Here is a 13,824-nt window from a genome sequence, read left to right on the forward strand (position 1 = left end):
ATCCCCCTGAGCCTTCTCTTCTCTAGGCTGGATAGTCACAGCTCTCTCATCATTTCCTCAGTAGGAGAGATGCTCCAAACTCTTAGCCATATTTGTGGCCCTTTGCTGGGCCTTTTTGAATAAGTTCAAGTCTCTTCTGTACTGGGGAGTCCCAGATTTTCAAGGGTCCTCAAACTGAATCTGGCAGTCCAGATGTGTCTCACCAGTGCTGAGCAAAGGGAAGGATCACCTTTCTCAACCTGCTGGAAGTGCTGTTTCTAATGCACGCCAGGATGCTGATGGCCTTTTTTGCCATAAGGGAGCATTGCTGGCTTTTGTTCAGCTTGGTGTCCACTGAGACACCCAGATTCTGTCCTGTAGAGCTGCTTTCTAACTGGTCAGCCCTCCACTTTTACTCCCAGTATGGATTATTCTTCCTCAAGAGCAGGGCTTCGCCTTTCCCTTTAGTGAACTTAATGGCTCGTTTCTCCAGCCTGTCAAGGTACCTGTGAATGGCAGCAAAACCATCTGGGTTATCAACCACTCCTCCCAGACCTTCTGAGGATGCACTCTCTGACATCTTGTAGATCATTAATGATGAGGATAGAGTATTATGAGTATTTATCCCAGTACCAACTTCTAGGGTACACCACTAATGCACCATTCAACAGCAGGCCCTTTTTCCCTTGTCTTCATTTTTCTGCTGATGTACCTATGAAAACCTTTCTCACTGCTTTTGACAGCCCTTGGTGGGCTGAATTCCAGGTGGACTTTGGCTTTCCTAACCCTATCTGACACTGCTTCCATCTCTTGTACACATCCATTTCATGTTTGAGTTTAGTCAGGAGCTCCTTTATCATCCATGTGGGCCTCCTGCTCTCTGTGCTTGACCTGTGCATATTGAGATGGAACATTCTGGAGCTCGCAGGAGGTGATCCTTGAAAATCAACCAGTTTTCCTGGACTCATTTTTCATCCAGGGCTATATCCTGCAGGATTCTTCTAAGCAGATCCCTGAAGAGGCCAAATTCTGCTCTTTGTGGGGGTTGTGATCCAGCTTTTTGGAAAAAAGGCTCCTTATCATCTCATGGTAAGGGCAGCCCATGCTGTCCCTGACTTGCACATCATCCAGTGCTTGTTTGTATGTACAAGGTCAAGCACAGTGTTTTCCAGTGTCAGCTCCTTGGTCACCTGTGTTAGAAAGCTGCCATCAATGCACTTCAGGAATCTCCTGGATTGCTTGAGCCCTGCTAATTCAGATTGGCATTTTCAGCCTTTTCTCTTTTTTAATGTTACCTGTGTCTGCTATTTCTTTGTGCAAACTATTCAGTAGTTTTACATTATGAAACTTTCGAACCGCATCCTGAAATAATGTTGTTGAAAGCATTTTGCAAAGAGGGCTGAGGCTTGTACCAAAATGAAGCATATAACCCACCTAATGTGTTGGGGTTTATTTCCTCCCTTTTTCTCACACTTAAATGTAAAATAAGCATTATACTGTAGGAACCAAGCAAAGGCTAATTTGCCTCATTTGAATGTGAAAAGGAGCCCACATCCTTCCTGTGCCCTGCAAAGAATGCAAAAAGACTTTACAGAGAAAACAGATGTACTAATATGTATCACTTGTTGGGGGCAGGGGGACTCCAGGGTGCTGCCACTAAAGCAATGCTGAATTTGCAAGAAAACAAAAGCACCAGCATATAAAATATAGTTCTGGGAAGCTCACAAAGTTGGGACTGTTTTCTTTCACTGACATTTATGCTCCTGGCATCTGAAAAAGCTGCTCTGGAAAAATAAATACAAAACAAAACATGTAGCCTCATTTTTCACACTCAAGAAAATCTTCACTGAAGTACGTGCCCAAATGCAAACAAGAAGCAGAAGCTCCAGCCCAGCCTTGGGGAAATCTTCTACATTTCACGGTCAAAATTGCCTTGCCGGAAGAGTACACTGCTTGCGCCATAAACAAAACAAAAGTTTTTGAAGTATCCCTTGATTTTGTTCATATTTTAACTCCCCTACCTCTCTAGCATATAAATATGAAACAGGTAGTGTGGCCAGCTCACAAAAAATGCAGGATATAGTGGAGAGGGTTTTACTAGTTTAATGGTTTTCAATTACTTTCTATCTCCTATGGAAGACAGAAAACAAATGAACTCTGGGTATTATTTCTCTACCTACACAATTCAGTTCAGAGTACTGTCCTTTCCTGACCCGTCTGTTTATCCCTTTTCAAGAGCTCTGGCAATAAGCAGTCGGCACTGACTAGTCAGTTTGTGAATTCTTTGGTGCTCAAAACTCCCCAGGTTCACCAGTCTACCTGATGCAGATTTTTCCCTGAAGCAGTATAGAGTCTCTTGCCAGCTTTTAGCTTGCAGGTAGGAGACAGTTGCTTGTGGCCATTTATAATTTATTATATGCTTGTATTGTTAGTCACAATAATAAATGGGATAAGTATGAGAACGCTTGAAAGATTCCTCTTTAAAAAAAAGCTACCTCAGACTTCCTAAATGAAAAACTGTTTTTGCAAAAGCAGAGAAGTGAAGCATAACAGTCAGGTAGGTTTCTTTGTTCGGCAGTAGAAACTGAGTAACATCCATGGACAGGTGCAGCACTTTGCGAAGGCGTTGTGCTGTTTCCCTGAATGTAGCACAACTGCCATTTTCTTACAGTCTGCAACAGTGAGGGTCAGGGCCACCACAAAGACCCTTCAAAACTGACACTTCCTTCTCCATGTTATGTTGGCATCTTCAGGAAGTGTTCTTAATTCACAGGAGTTTTAAAACTATGGCATTGACACAAAAACTACAGGGCATAGATAAGACAGGCTCAATAATCTTGAAAAGATAAATTTTAAGACCATTTACGTAAATGACTTACATGAATGTGAATGCAGTACAATGGCTTGAGGTGTTTGAACTGCAGTTTAGCTGCAGGCTTGTTTTGTAGGATCAGGGTAAATAAAAACCTTGGCCTTGAACTAATATCTTTGTTTTGGAACAAACATCTCAATGCAGTACACTGCAGAAGGAAGGAAACAGAATAGAAATTAGATCACTTTCCTTTCCTGCATTATTTCTTGTAAGTGTAGTCTTCTTACGTATGGAATACACATTTCCTGTTGTAAAAAAATTGTAGCAGCCTGCAGTAGCCAGACAACTGATAACCTACTGTCGCTGAAAACTGGAGTCTTATTAGATGAGCATTTTTAGAGGGAAGTGTTCAAAGCCTGCAGATGATCAGATCTCTCGTGCTCTGAAAAGATAGTGAGCATGAACTACATAATAACTGCTGTGATTGTCATAACAACTGTAGCTTTGCAATATGGAAAAAAAAATAAACTTTTACTCTTCATACAAATGGCAGTGTAAAGATACGGGTGCACTTGGTTCTCACTTTTTGTTTTGTATCATCTATGCATTTAGGGCAAATCATGTGGGTATCCTATCCTTACTTTTTCATGTGCCTTAATCATAGAGTGTGGGTGCTGTATTTATCTCTGTCTACAGTAATACTGATTTGTAATGCTATTCTACAAGTTGTCTTACAGCACCATTAAGTCCCAGCTGCACTAACTGCACTGTTGCTGTACTGCGATAGCAGCCACAGAGGTGGGAGTCCAACTTAATAACAGAATCATCAGTCACAGAATGGTTTGGGTTGGAAGGACCTTTAAAGACCATCTGTTCCAATACCCCTGCCCTAGAAAGGGCCATCTTCCACTAGATCAGGTTACTCAAAGCCCTGTCCAACCTGACATTAAACATTTACAGTGATGGGGCATCTGCAACTTTTCTGGGCAACCTGCTCCAGTGTTTCACCAGGCTCATAATAAAAAAAATTCTTCCTATGTCCACTCTAAGTCTACTCTATTTCAGTTTAAAACCAATGTCCCTTGTCCTGTCACTACAGGCTCTAGTAAAAGTTTCTCTCTGTCTTTCTTATAAGTCCCCATTATATATTGAAAGACTGCCATAAGGTCTCCCTGGAGGCCTTCTGTTCTCCAGGCTGAACAACCCCAACTGTCTCAGCCTGTCTTCTTAGCAGAGGTGCTCCAGCCCTCTGATTATTTTGCGGCCCTTCTCTGGACTCGCTCTAGCAAGTCCAAGATCTTGTTCTAGGGACCCCAGAACTGGATACTGTATGCCAGGTGGGGTCTCATGAGGACAGAGTAGAGGGGCAGAATCACCTCCATTGACCTACTGGCCACACTTCTTCTTATGCAGCCCAGGATATGACTGGCTTTCTGGGCTGCAAGCGCACATTGCCAGGTCATGTCCAGTTTTTCATCCACCATAGTCCTCAAGTCCTTCTCTGCTGGGCTGCTCTCAATCCCTTCATCAGGCAGTCTGTACAGATACTGTTGATTGCCCTGACCCAGGAACAGGACCTTGCTCTTGGTCTGGTTGAACTTCATGAGGTTCACAGAGCCTCACTCTTCAAACCTGTCCAGGTCCCTCTGTATGGCATCCCTTCCCTCAGGTGTGTCAGCTGCACCACTCAGCTTGGTGTCATCCACAAACTTGCTGAGGGTGCAACTCGATCCCACTGTCTATGTCATTAGTAAAGGTATTGAACAGTACTGGTCCCAGTACAGACCTATGAGGGATACCACTTGTTGCTGATCTCCATCTGGACACTGAGTCATTAATTACAACTCTGGATGTGGCCATCCAGCCAATTCCTTATCCATCAAATAGTCTATCCATCAAATCCGTAACTCTCCAATTTAGAGACACGGATGTTGTATGGGATCTCATCAAAGACCTTACAGGAGTCAGGGTGGATAAAAAACTTTAGTTTTGGTTAAAGCCTTCTTCCAATTCCTAGTATTTGAAAAGTGTTTCAACCACATTTTTGCATCTTGACAAATGTTTTAAAAAATATAAAATGACAGCCTGAGAAATTAAAGGAATTCTTTAGGACATTGAGTCATATTTTTTATCAGACTTTGACATCTGACTCTCTAGAGCAGCGATTCCAACATTTTCTTTCTGGATAGTTACTCAAGGAGCAGGATACCATACGCTCCAAGGACTAAAGTGTTGATTCACAACATTTACACAGGTCCCAACATAGCTGAAAAGGTCCTACAGCCTCTGATGTTTAGCCAAACTGTGGATGACACTTTGTGGCCACATTCTGGGAGCAGGTCACTTGAAGAATGGTGGAAGAAGAAGGATGAAAGTCTCTTTACTTCGTGTAGGGGTAGTTTAATGTTCTAGATCAAGTAGTTTCAGCAGTTGTAACTCATAATCACTCTTCTCTCAGAGACCATGGTTCTTACAGACATTCAGAATGGTAATTTTTATCTGTCTCTTCTTTGTGGTCAGATAGCATGTGCAAACTTTTGTTGTGGTAGAGTGACCCACACAAGTAGTCATATTGGCAGTCATATTGAAAGCAGGTCTGTGCAGTCCCCTAAATTTCAGAAGAATCATAAAATCACAGAATGGTTTGGGTTCAAAGGGACCTTAAAGGTCATCTGGTTCCAACCCCCATGCCACAGGCAGGGACACCTTCCACTGGACCAGATTGCTCAAAATCTCATCCAACCTGGCTTTGAACACTTCCAGGGATGGGGCATACACAGCTTCTCTGGGCAGCCTGTTCCAGTGCCTCACCACCCTCATGGGGAAGAGTTTCCTCCTTACATCTAATCTAAATCTATGCCATTGTTCTATCACTACATGCCCTTGTAAAAAATCCCTCTCCAGCTTTCTTGTAGGTCTCCTTTAGGTACTGGAGGGCTGCTATAGGGTCTTCCTGGAGCCTTCTCTTCTTCAGGCTGAACAACCCCAACTCTCCCAGGCTGTCTTCACAGAAGAAGTGCTCCAGCCCTCTGATCATCTTCATGGCCCTTCACTGGACTTGCTCCAACAGGTCTATGTCCCTCTTACGTCAGAGGCCCCAAAGCTAGACACTGTACTCCAGGTGAGATCTCTTGAGAGCAGAGTAAAGGTGAAGAATCACCTCCCTTGACCTGCTGGTCTCACTTCTTCATATGCAGCCCAGGATATGTTTGGCCTTCTGGGCTGCAGGTGCACATTACTGGGTCATGTTGAGCTTCTCATCAACCAACACCCCCAGGTGCCTCTCCTCAGGGCTGCTCTCAATCCATTCTCCACCAGCCTGTATGTACTATATTATAATATTGTTGTGAAGAGCCAGAGCTAATTTTGTAGATTCCCATTTTAGCCTTAGTAACAGCCATACCACATTTACTGGCAAAGAATTTTTTATCCACCAGTACTGCAAACTCAGGCAGGGACCTGACACCCAAACTGGGAGAGCAGCAGTTTGCTTTAAGATGAGGTAACTATGTTAGTAACACTTTTGAATGTACTATGGCCATAAAGGACTGAATTAGGTTGTTTCTGGGGCTTTATATTAATGTTCTCTATGAAACAGATGTTTCATGCATGTTATGTGCAAAGAGCTAATTACATATACAAGTCATGTAAATTTAAGCTATAAATGAAGTGCTGTGTATACAGCCAAATGATGCTTTAGAAGCAGTTGTCTTGGTTCTCTCTTTCTTAAACAACATGTATTAGTTTTGCTGCTGAGAGGTGAGCATGTGTTTGGCTACATTTGGGGTTGTGCTTTGTTTTCTCTTATTGTTTTCTTCAGTGAGGAAAGCAGAATGGATAAACCTCTTTTCTGGTCTCTGTTGACGTCAGCACATTCGATCTGCCTGCGTCCCAAAGAATTATGTCAAAGCAATTGCCTGCATTTGTTTCTTAGCGTGTTCTCCAACAGCACTGTCGCTTGAGGGTCAAACTGGAATACATTAAACTGGAATTGGGGCAGAAACTGCAGCCACCCTCAGGTCAATGACGCCTCTTGAGATTCATGAAAGTGACACTCCTGAGGTTCATTGCATTAACTTCCATAGCATTTCTGCGTCTGGTCTTGGTGACTTACAAAGGTGGATTGGATGGTTGGTTTCACGTTCTCTCATTTATTTTTTTCTCTGTGTGTCTGGAGTAAAAGGACAGGCATGGCATCTGACTTATCTCTTAATATTTCAAAAAGGTTTTTTTTAAATCTATATATTAAAGCCATTTCATTCTATGTAGTTTCTATGCATTTAAGTTTAGGAAGATTATTGGTTACTTCACCTGTAAAAATAAATTTGTGGAGTCTAGCCTATGTAATCTTTGTAATGGTACATTTTTTGACATAAGCAAGCCTTTACAAGGCTTAAACACACAGTTGCACATGTGCTTAACAGATCATACTAATGCTGTAGGATGTAGTTTGGGTTGTACCAGAGGAAGAGGGAGAAAAATGCATCCAGGAGGACAGTAAGTATCAAGGTAGGCAAGTACACAATTCAAACTGTACTTTAGCAGGCTCTAATTCAGCTTTTATTAGTAGTTCTGAAACCTTGCTCTTGATCAGCTTTCCCAAAGCTTTTGTTCTTTTAGTTGCCAATCACAGTTTTGAGTGTTGAGATCTCTTGATAGAAATACCAGGTATAGCAGAGATCAGATGTATGTATGAATGCGTGTGCATCTATATGTGTGTGTGTGTGTGTATATATATATATATATATATATATATATACACAAATCACATCACACTTGGACAGGCCTTTTTTCCTCCTTGAAATTTTCACAAGCTTTCTTGCTTTAGTTCATTCTGCAGAAGTTTTGTACTGCAGTAGTTTACTTAAGATGCGATGTTTCTTTAATTTTTTGTAACCTAGCACTGAGATTTTACTATGCTATGCATGCTATGTGCAGGCATCACTTAGTGAAAGTGGCTGGAAGTTTGAAAAAAAGCTTTTTTTTCCTACCTGGTGAACAGAAAAATCTGTAGAATCTTAATTAAAATATGATTAAATGTTTGTATGATATAATGCCTTATAAATCTCTGGAGTGGCATATGTACCAATACTGAACTCAAGTAATTTAGATTATTTTATCTGTTTTATTTGCAGAATTTACACTTCAGCATTCAGTCATAGGTGGGTTTATTCCAGAAGCTTAAAATGAGCTGATGCCAGCAGCTGGCACAAATCAAACACTCCCCATCCTTCCTCACTCCTGTACATTGATGGGATTAATGCTTTCGGGCCAAAGACCTAGGTTAAGACAGACACTATGGATAAGAGCTTGCACTGCATCCTTTAAAACTGCCAAACTTACATATTGGCAGGCTCTGGGATGAAGGAAATTCAGTAGCTAAGGCCCCATGCTGAGCGTGTGGTCCTTAGGAGCCCACCTGCCAGACGCCAGCCATGGGACACGGAACCAAAAGCCTTCTTGGTAGCACCCAGTTCCCTCAGCAGGGTGAAGGGGAAGGAGAAGGTGCGGGGATATTCTGGGTGAGTCGGAAGGTGCCCGTGGGAGCAGTGCTCGCATCCACTCATGCTGCTTAAAGACACCAACTTGCTTTCCCGAAGAAGGTAGCTAGTCCATCAGTTCATCCCAAAAGCGTGAAGCTGGGAGAGGAAATATCTGTGAGGTATGGAGAACTCCTTCCCTCAGCCTTATTCTCTGAGGTCACCTTCTGTGGCTGGGGGATACTGGAATGGGATCCCAGGCAGATCTCTGGGATGAGATCTCAGTAGCACGCAGCAGGTGAAGTGAATTGCTGAAGCAAGTCATCCCAAGTACTCAGTGACAGAGCTGTAATAACCCCATCTGTTTCCTATAAGTTGTTTCTGTGTCATCTCAGTGTGAGGAGCTTTGTACAGTGAGGTTTTGTGTGGAGCCAGGTGCTGGGAGTTCAGAGGTGGCTGCCTGCAGATCCTCCAGAAGATGGACAGTTGGGTGTCATCTGTACTTAGATGGCACCTCAGCCCCCTTGGAGGCATTTTGTAGGCCATGAGCAGGAGGGCTGCCAGGATTACTACCTGGAGAGAGGAACAAGTGTTTCTCAGTGGAAACACAAAACACTGATGAAGTGACCACTCACCTGACCTTTATGCAGGCAGTAGATCTCACCTGAAGGAGCTCCTGCTTCATGCCTAATAACCCAAGCTGCATGGGTGTGCATCCTTTTTAAATCAAGTAGGGTTATTTTCACAGCTTTGCAGAGATGGACAATGCATCACGACCTGTGGTGCAAAGGGTTAATCACTGGTTAATTGCCCATAACAGATCATTGCTAAAAAAGCAAAACCAAATTGACTGTTCACAGTCTGGGTTGGATTAGTTTCCAGTTCAACAAGTTTTCTGCCATTGCTAGATTAGAACACGCTGTTATCAAATTTATTCCCCATATGAATACTCCTATACTATGAACAAAATAACAACATTCCCTTTAAGCTTTTTGTTTATAACAAGGCTTTCTGCTACCCAGTGTTTTCAGTTCTTTAATCTGTCTGCCTTGAACACTCTTCCAGTTTTTCCAACACTTTATTTGAAAAATGGAGCAGCAGAACCTGCTACATTATTCATTGAGCAGAGGAATAAGAGCCAAATACAGTGTCACTGTAACCTACCTACTCATCTTTTGATTTTCTTTTGTTTGTACAGGTCAGGCTTGCATTAGCCCTTTTGGCCACAGCCTTGCGTGGGGAATTCATGTCAAGCTGATTGCCTCCCAGGACCCCCGGTCTGATATTCAGTTTCTGCTTTGGAGGATAGAGTCCTCTCTCTCCCTCTCATCCTGTAAGTATGGCCTGTCTTCTTTATTCTAATAAGGGGATTCTCCATTTGGCCATATTGACACCTAAACTGGTTTCTCCCATCTTTCTACAGACCCCAGTTGCTCTTGTCCTTTAGTTGTTTGGTTTTTTCTTGTCCCCAGTCTAGTATCTAACCATAATGACTTAACTTTAATCCAGGTCACTGGTAAGGCTATTAAATAGTAAATGGATGATGACCAATACCTGTGGTAACTCAACAGAAAACCACCTGTTTGCTAATAAGTAATTTCTCATTTTCAGTTGCATTTTGACTTCCTTCATTTATCAACTTTTTAATACATTTTATATGATTGTGGACTCAGAAGTGAATCCAGTATAAAATATGTTTGAGATTTTGGCCTGACCTCATAGGGTTCTTCACTTGTGGAGTTCTGCTTTCCATGTACAGATGAAGACACTCCATAGAAGCTTCAAAGCATTCCATTTCTTCATAAATATGTTCTACAGAACAAGTCAAATGACTTAGACTTGTAATATTGTCAACAATGCTGCCTTCATCAAGTGAACTTGTAATTTTTGCAAGAAATTACATCAAATTAGTTTGACAGGATCGATTTTCCTTAAAGCCAAGTTGATGGATTTCTATTATAGAGCTTTTTGTTTTAATATTTTAACTGAGTCTTACGTTAATTGTTCTGTCCTATGCAAAATATTGGAAACTCAGCCAACAGGCCTGTAATAACTTTTTACTTTTCTTAAACGATGGCCCAACATGAGCTTTCCTGCTTCCTCTTGTCCTTCTCAGGGGCCCAGAACTGCTTTAGATGCAGCACTAGCAGCTCCAAGGCTAGCTCTCTAAAACCTTCTGAGATAAGTTGATTTCTAGCAACTAATCTGAAACACCTAGAATCATGTATTTGCTACTTGATGTCCCCTCTCCAGGGGCTGCTCTGGTGGGAAGTTATTTCATCAGCAGCAGCAGCAGCAGCAGATCGTCTGGCCTTTTACCTGTGTGCTATATAGGAATATTTATTTAATAACTTCTGCCACTGCTGTATTGTTATAAATAATTCTACCACTTTTTTTGTTCAGGATTCAACTTTCACAATCTGCTTAGAAAAATAAATATGTGTATGATTCTATCTGCTTTGATTTTTCCTAGTATCTTTTAGCTTCCTCTATATAATCTTTATTTTAGCTTTTTTACTCATTATTATCATTTTCTCTTTCCACCTTCATGTGTTGGTTTTGTATATAACATTTTATATGTTTTTTCACTTCCCTGGTAAACCTAGGTTTTTTTCATTTTGTGTTATTTTTATCCAACCCAGTCTTCTTTTCATGGTTCTAACATTGTAGACATTTAGGAAACCTCTTAAACCCTTCACAGATGTCAGCAACTTTATGTACGTTCTGTCTTCAGCCTGATTTGACTCCCATTCACTATAGTTTTCTGAAATTGCCTCTCAGAAAGTATGCACTGTGATTTTAATTTATGTCTATATGAAGAGGATATGTTCATGTATTGCCTAAAATTTTGCTAGTCTGGATTTCATTGCAGACAATGCTAATTATTTGTACAGAAAGCATCAGTCCCTTTCAGTCTAAACAGCCAGTAACCTTCTGGTTTGTGAGACAAGGTCTAGAGCAGGGATTATCTGGTTCCTCTGCTGAACCTCAGAGGACTCGCAGGCCGTTCACGTGTAGCTACACTGTACAACCAGCGGTGAGTTGTGCCTGTGTCAGCACTGCAGCTCCTGTCTGTTGTTGTCCCTGGATGGACCGGGAGCAAGTCATATAATCATGGACTAGTTTGGGTTGTAAGAGACCTTCAAAGGTCATCTAGTCCAACCCCCTGCAATGAGCAGGGACATCTGCAACTAGATCAGGTTGCTCAGAGCCCCATCCAGCCTGGCCTTGAATGTCTCCAGGAATGGGGCATCTACCACCTCTTTGGGCAACCTGGGCCAGTGTTTTACCCCTCTCATTGTAAAATATTTCTTCCAAAGGTCATGCTGCTCCTGGCTTGGTAGGGTGATCACTGTGGGGTTTAGCTGTATGTGGTGGAGTTTAGCTTCATCCCACAAGTTCTTCACGTTGTGGTCATTGTGCTGTGAACTGCTCCTCAATTGTCCATTCGCTTGGATGCTGCAAGGCCTATACTGGTTATGACACATTTAGCTAATTGTCAAGAGCTTTAGTCCAGAGCCAGAGGGTTAGGAACGTTGATCTTTCCTTTAAATGAGCAGTTAGTAGTTTTTCATTCATAGCATTTTGGAAAGTACAGTCATGTTTTAGTGCTAGTGACATAAGGTCTCTGGCATAAATTGTTCAGATTGAATGGCCCTAAGATAACACAAGGGGTTTTTTTTATACTTATTGTATACAGGTGTTAAAGAAGGCCAGCATCCTGTGCACTGCAGTGGTTCCAGTGGTCTGTAACAGATACTAATTAAGACTCCATCTTCAGTGTATCTTGATACATAAATATCAAGGTTACTTACTTCCAAGCTGTCAGTCACTCAGACATCATTTGTGACATATAGGGCCTGTCAACTCCTGTCTTCCATTTGGACTCTTAAATTGGTTACAACTAGTTCCTTTAATAGTCTGATAGTCGAAATCTAGCTGTTAGTTTTCCCAAGTGTTATTTTGCCTTGCTACTCTGCAGGCAGAGCGTCTATCCATTTTTTCAGATGCTTATAATTAGCATATTGGCAACTGAAAAGGGTCATCTTCTTACAGCCTCTGCTTCACACTTGATATCATGATTTTGTGCTGAATGTGCTTTTGGTTGCTTATTCAATCTGACTTGCTCAGCCAGCCTGGCTTACAGGGTGTGCTTTTGTTCCCTGTCAAGTGGTCACTTTCTCTTTACAACATGATCCCCAAATCTGACAACTGTCCCCCCTGCTGTTTACCTAGTTGTTAACTTCTGCAGTCTTCAGCTTTTTGTCTTTTTTGGTGCTAGGAAACAGGAAGGAAGTCCAGAGAGGATCTCCAGGTCTCCCAAATTATTGGCAGATGTGTAGTCCACCAGGTGTATTACAAAATTATCACCCAGTGAAACCCTGCCTGTCTGCTTCAGACTACCATCCAGTCCTGCATTTTCCTTTTGTGTCTTAAATGCAAAGAAACAGAGAAACATCTGTTGTTTGGATTTTCCTCATGCAGTGCTCTTTTCATTCTCCTGATGAGGATGGTTGGAGCTGTCCTCAGGGGCACTTTAGGTCAGTGCTTTTCAACTGCTTGTACTCAGAGAACCAGTTAAACTGGGGAGGGCATGCAGGCAATGTGAGAAGGAGTTCAAGCACCACCAGCAAAATGCTGGCACAGTGTCCAGGCCATGTGTATTTGCTTGGACATGTGTGTGCTGTGGGGCTTCTGGGTGACCTGATAATTTATGGACCCCAGTGCTCTCTGAATCACATATCAGGGAACACCATTGTAGATAAAAAACCTGCATGCTTGGTTGAGCAGATGTCCACTTGGGCCAATATCCACACTTCGTTCTGTGTGACTAACAGGATATTCAAGTTGGTTTTTAGAGCTTTGCAAATGTATGAACCTTGAGAAAGAATGAAAGAGGGAGTGAGAGAATTAAAGAAATCACATATGGCTTGAGGGGAGGGGCTATTAAAAAGCATTTCCATCTACTGTTTTTGTCACTCACTGAGTAACGGAAAACCAGACTGAAAGAGACTCACCCATCCTTCTGACCAGAGGCAGTGCCATGCCTGACAGGTACTTGTCTAGCCTTCACATTGCCTTAGGCAATCTGCTGCAGGTTGTTTTGCTGTCCTTGCCAATAGAAAGGATTTTCTTCCCTGACACCTAACCTAAATATCCACAGCTTCCATTTACTCTGTTATTTCAATGTGACTTTCTGCTTAGACTATTAAGGATTAAAGTAAGACCTCCTATATAACTGTTTTGAGGAGGTTGCAGTAGCTTTAAGCTAAAGGATCAGGTTATGGACCTGTAGCTTAGAGTCACTACACATGAGCATCCCTTGCAGATAATTCCCTGATCAGTATGTGTAATGACCTCAAGTTCATGATGAAATCAAATTATCTCTTCTACTTGCCCTCAGACATGGGCATAAAATAGAACTACCATATGCTTAGTGATACTTAGGTATTTTGACCAAAGTGGAAGGGTCCTGTAGCTGTTTCCTGGCTTCCTTTGAAAAATGCTCACTAACCCAGCAGAATCTTTTTTCATGGCCCTTAGATGACATCT

General features: G+C 42.1%; 1 protein-coding gene across 6 annotated transcripts in view; it reads left to right on the top strand.

Moving 5' to 3' along the window:
• Window positions 1-13,824, top strand: part of FYN (FYN proto-oncogene, Src family tyrosine kinase) — a 141,923-nt gene that overhangs the window by 77,895 nt on the left and 50,204 nt on the right. For 4 of the 6 annotated variants that reach the window (XM_082049070.1, XM_082049075.1, XM_082049072.1 and 1 more), the window contains exon 3: window positions 9,470-9,604. The exons of the other annotated variants lie outside the window; for them this stretch is intronic. The gene's annotated coding sequence lies outside the window, so the exon portion shown is untranslated. The remainder of the gene's footprint in view (window positions 1-9,469; window positions 9,605-13,824) is intronic. 6 annotated transcript variants of the gene reach the window in all.

Source organism: Streptopelia decaocto, assembly GCF_964273445.1.
Source record: "Streptopelia decaocto genome assembly, chromosome: 3".
Taxonomy (NCBI): Eukaryota; Metazoa; Chordata; class Aves; order Columbiformes; family Columbidae; genus Streptopelia; species Streptopelia decaocto.